The sequence below is a fragment of the Thunnus maccoyii genome, chromosome 10, assembly GCF_910596095.1.
Source record: "Thunnus maccoyii chromosome 10, fThuMac1.1, whole genome shotgun sequence".
NCBI lineage: Eukaryota > Metazoa > Chordata > Actinopteri > Scombriformes > Scombridae > Thunnus > Thunnus maccoyii.
Genome location: NC_056542.1, coordinates 31180957 through 31185905, shown reverse-complemented (window position 1 = coordinate 31185905; position 4949 = coordinate 31180957). Strand labels below are relative to the sequence as shown.

The 4949-nt window shown below is 38.1% G+C and overlaps 1 long non-coding RNA gene across 1 annotated transcript; it reads right to left on the bottom strand.

Moving 5' to 3' along the window:
• Positions 1-972: 972 nt before the first annotated feature.
• LOC121904946 lies at positions 973-3671 on the bottom strand. The gene is made up of 3 exons (XR_006098320.1): positions 3292-3671; positions 2075-2128; positions 973-1771 (listed from the first exon to the last, which is right to left on the bottom strand). It is a non-coding gene; the product is annotated as an uncharacterized LOC121904946 (long non-coding RNA).
• Positions 3672-4949: the final 1278 nt, after the last annotated feature.

The window sequence follows — 4949 nt, the reverse complement described above, 5'->3', positions numbered from 1 at the left end:
ATAAAATAGGATTTTGTGGAAAAACTATTAATGTTCAATTTCAATGCCATAAGTCAGCACAAGATCAAGGATGTGATTAAGACAGTGAGTGGGTTTATTTACACTCTAAGAGAAGCCAATTGAGTCTAATATTGAGATAAAGGCAGTGCTAAGACTATCATCATCGACGTCCACATGAATATCAAAGTCACCTACTTTAATTACTTTATCTGTACTAAGGACTAAGTTTGATTAAAAACTCTGAGAATTCAGATAAGAATTCAGAGTATGGACCAGGAGGACGGTACACTATAACAAATAGAATTGGCTGTAAGGTTTTCCAGGTTGGGTGAGAGATATTAAGAACAAGGTTTTCAAATGAATTATAATTAAATTTAGGTCTAGGGTTGACAATAAGGCTTGAGTTGAAGATGACTGTGATTCCACCTTCTCAGCCAGTATCTCGAGGAATGTGAGTGTTAATATGACTGGGGGGAGTGGATTCATTAAGGCTGACATATTCTTCATGACACAACCAGGTTTCAGTAAGACAAAATACATCAATGTGATGATCTGAGATTAGATCATTTACTAATGCAGCTTTAGATGATAGTGATCTAATGTTTAAGCGTTCACATTTAATTCTCCTATTTTGTTGAACAATTGCAGGCACGGTGTTAATTTGTTTTAGATTTTTATGAATGACTCCTCTTTTATTTATTTTAGATTTAATTGATTTAAATGGTCGGGGGACAGACACAGTTTCTATGTGGGTGGGTAACCGCTCTAATGGAAGCACAGAGAAGAGTGTAAGACTGCAACTCTGCCTCCTGGTCTCAACTCTGGGTTGTCATGGTTTTGGTCTTTTAATAAACTCAGCCATATTTCTAGATATGAGAGCGGCTCCATCCTAAGTGGGATGTATGCCGTCTCTCCTAATCAGACCAGGTTTTCCCCAGAAAGTCTGCTAATTATTAATGAAGCCCACATAATTTGCTGGACACCACCACGACAGCCAGCGGTTGAATTGTGACATGCCATCACTGGTCAGATTAGGCAGGGGCCCAGACATTGTCTTCGCATACGCACACACCGACTCAACATTAATTTTGGTGACCTCCAATTGGCGTAATCGGGAGTCGTTACCGCCGAAATGAATAACAATCGTACCATATTTATGTTACCCTTCGCCAGCAGTTTTAAATTTGATTCTATGTCACCCGCTCTGGCTATGTCGCCCGCTCTGACTATGGCTACTGGTGTTGCTAACTTCACGTTTCTCACTATGGAGCTGCCAATAATCAGAGTTTGTTTCTCAGCAGGTGTGTCGCTGAGTGGGGAGAACCTGTTTGAAATGTGAACTGGTTAGTGGTGAACTGTGGGCTTCTGCTTAGGGCAATGTTTATTTCTGACAGTCACCTAGCCACCCTGGCTTACCGGCTGCTCGGGAACTACCGGGGGAGTAGGAGCTACGCTAGGTCGACCCGCACCAGCATTAATTGACGTGCAGCATCAAATAATAATGTCAGAAAAAGGACCATAAAATAAGTAGCTAGCAAAAACTCTTCAGCAAAAAGTGGAGCTAAAGTTTTTTTTAAATTGACATTAGTGTTTTAACCGTCCAGTGTGTATTTTATATATATATGTGTGTGTGTGTGTGTGTATATATATCTTGAGGATCTTGAGACATTGGAGGCGTAGCCCAGCACAGAAATATTTAGATTTTCACCCAAAATGAATATAAGATGTGAGACACTGTACTCTACCAGAAGGTTCCAGTCAGGTGTGAAGGCTGGCTTCCACAATATGAAATGAAAATAAAGAAAATGAGTGCAAGTTGAGTTCTCATTCAATGTCATTATTTTATTTTCAGTAACAGGAGTAAAACCCTAAAAAAATATAAGAGCCTTGACGTTGATGAAGCAGTCCTATGCTAGACTGTATGTTGCCAATGCTTTGTTCTGAAAATTGACCAATCCTGGTCTCATAGTTTCTGCTTCTATTGTGTGACAAGGGCTCCTTTTTAAACTGTGACAAATTTGGATTTAGATAGATAAGACATAGAGTTAACATACTTTGTCAATCTGATACTCACCTCTTTTTCACCTCTCTAGTAGCTCTTTTGGTGTCTCATCTGTCTATCGCACTCCTATGGCAAGCAGTATTAACATTTAACCACACTCCTCTCTGTAATTACATTTTAGATATCCACAATAGCATTTTTCCCAGCCAAAACTGTATTCTCACTAGTCAGAATAGTAATTAAAGATATCCACAATAACATTATTACTATTTTGAAACTGTATTTCAAAATGGCTACAACTTTGATTGTACTAGTCAAAAATAAATTTAAGATATCTAAAAATCCTTAAAAAGCATAACTGGCTGTTTTAACATTTAATAGCTAGACTGGATATGTATTGCAGATATCTGTAATATATTTCTTCATAGTCAAAATAAACATTTCAGATATCCACAATGACATTCCTCCTAGGACAAATGACGTCACTTTTGTCATTCATGTGTATTGATATGTCAAGTGTCAGATATCCACAAATTACATTTTTAATATCTAGAATGAACATTCTGGATATCTGCAATAGAATTCTTACTAGGAGAAACTCCCATTTCAGGTATCTACAATCCAATTCTTACTAGTCATAATTTTAATTTCAGATATCCAAAATGAAAAACCATTCCAGATATCCATAATGTAATTTTGAATATCCAAAACACATTTTGAGTAGTAAAAATGTCATTAGGGATATCCACAAAAATGTCATTATGGATATCCTTGCCTGCACTTTGTTGCCTTCATCCTTTTTCTTTTTGAAAAAGCTTCTTATATTCATAGCTTTCAAGTCTTCCCTAGTGCCTAGAGAATTAGTTAGCTTTTTTTAAGCTATTTGTCGAGGCATTTATTTTTGTTTTCTCTCTTTGATAGTTACATGTTTTTTTTGTTTGTTGTTGTTGTTGTTGTTGTTTATAGTGCGACACAAGTGACCAATATGAAAACAAGCATCATATGACAGAGCAAAAGACAATAGGGAAAACTACACTCAAACAGAAACAAAAAGAGAGAAGGCAAAACAGCAGCAACAAGAACGACAAAAGAGCAAACAAACAAAAAAGCCATAATGTTTGGCTTAGATTTTCTTACTGTAGCATGCATGTGTTTAGGTAGGTGTGTGTGTGTTAGTGTGGGTGGGTTTTCTGTGTGAAAGAAACAGAGGAGAGACAGAGCATAAGCAGGAGACTGTATTAACCAAAGGATGAAAGAAAAAATAAAGAAATTAATAATAATATACGTACAATGCTCTTGGAGGGTATCTCTGGTTGGGCTCCAAGGGCAAAGAGGCGCTGGGGTGAATCTGGGGCCAGGTCAGGTCAGGACAGCTGAGTCAGGGGAGAATTTTATGTATTTCTATTTGTTTTCCCTTCCTTTTAATTTTTGTTTGTTTGCTTGTTTTATCCTTTTTTTCTTAGTTTTAGCTCTTTTCCCCTTCTCCTCTTCCTTGTTTTCTTTGCTCTCGCCTGCTTTAGGCCACCACCAGGCCTGTAGGAGGTAGCTGGCCTGTTGAAGTCAGATGACCTTTAGAACAGCCCCCACCCCTACAGGGGGAGTCTGTTCAACTGGGTCTGAGCAGTAGCTTTCTATTGGGAGAGGGGCTTGGCAGGGATCAGGTCCTCTGACTGGAAGCTGTGCCAACCAGTCCAGTCACCAGAGCCCAGTCCGAGATGGTCCCATCATTCAGATATAGTTGGGTTGAAGAGATTATTAGCATATAACAGAATAAAACATAACAAAAGATAAATGAGTATGCAAAAAAGTTAATAAAAATTAGCAATAACGTACGTACAGGGGTTACTTCCTCGTGGCTGTGGAAACAGCCAACAGTTTGACTCTGCCGGATTTCAGACCTGGGTGTGAGTTTCGCACAGCATGGTGGGAACTGAAGTCTGTTTTGGACTCTCTTTGTTCGACCTTATGTGCAAATGATTTCACTGCTGTTTAACTGTCATTCATTGTATGTTTATACACACAATCTGATATCAACGTGTTGGTGTGGTTCCTATGACATCATAATTAATGTTGCTCCAGGACCATCATTGCAACTGACCAATCACAGTGTTGTATGTATGTAGCATGCTCACACACATACTGTATGTAGAAGGTAAGCATTGAAAATACTTTTATTAACTAAAATAGAGTTTGAGCTGCTGATAGCTGCCGTGAGGACACCACAACATGGCTAATGTGTGTTAGCCATTTGAAATATACTATGTATTTCAAACGAATAACAGAGCTAACAGAACTAAATGCTAACCAAGGTAACAAATAAAAAGTACACTAATGTAACTGCTTTGGGGTCAATTCTTAATGTAAACATTAATATTTTTTTAATAATGTACCAGGTTAGAGGGTTCCTTGTACAATTTACAGCATTAGTTAGAAATATCCCAAACTAAATCGATACTGAATTGGAAATTGAATCAAATTGAGACATTGGATCATGGGTTGAATGAGAGAATGAAAATAATACACATAATAAATATAATTGACTGGTCCATGGATGTGGAATTTGGCTTAAATAAACAATTACCTATGTAACTAGCAGTATTTGCCCAGGATTAACTTGCATGTTTATCCTGGGCCATCAAATGAAAGTTTTCATATTAATTTAAGGCATCTGTTTTCAACTTAACAAAACATTTTCTTTGATTACAGAGTTTCCAGAGAACCAGAGTAGAAAGCTTGTGAGACACCAGGGAAGACAGCTGTGGATGGAGTGTTGCTCACCTTGGATGGTTTTGCTGGGTTTAACGTCTGCTTTCTGAGTCCCTAACTGTACCTGCTGGCTTTCACAGCAAAACACGGAGCTCTTTTCATTAGGCTAATTTATGCTTCCTCACGTCCTCTCTCCTCTGGTGACCCGGAAATTGTTCCCCCTCCACCATCATCAAGGATC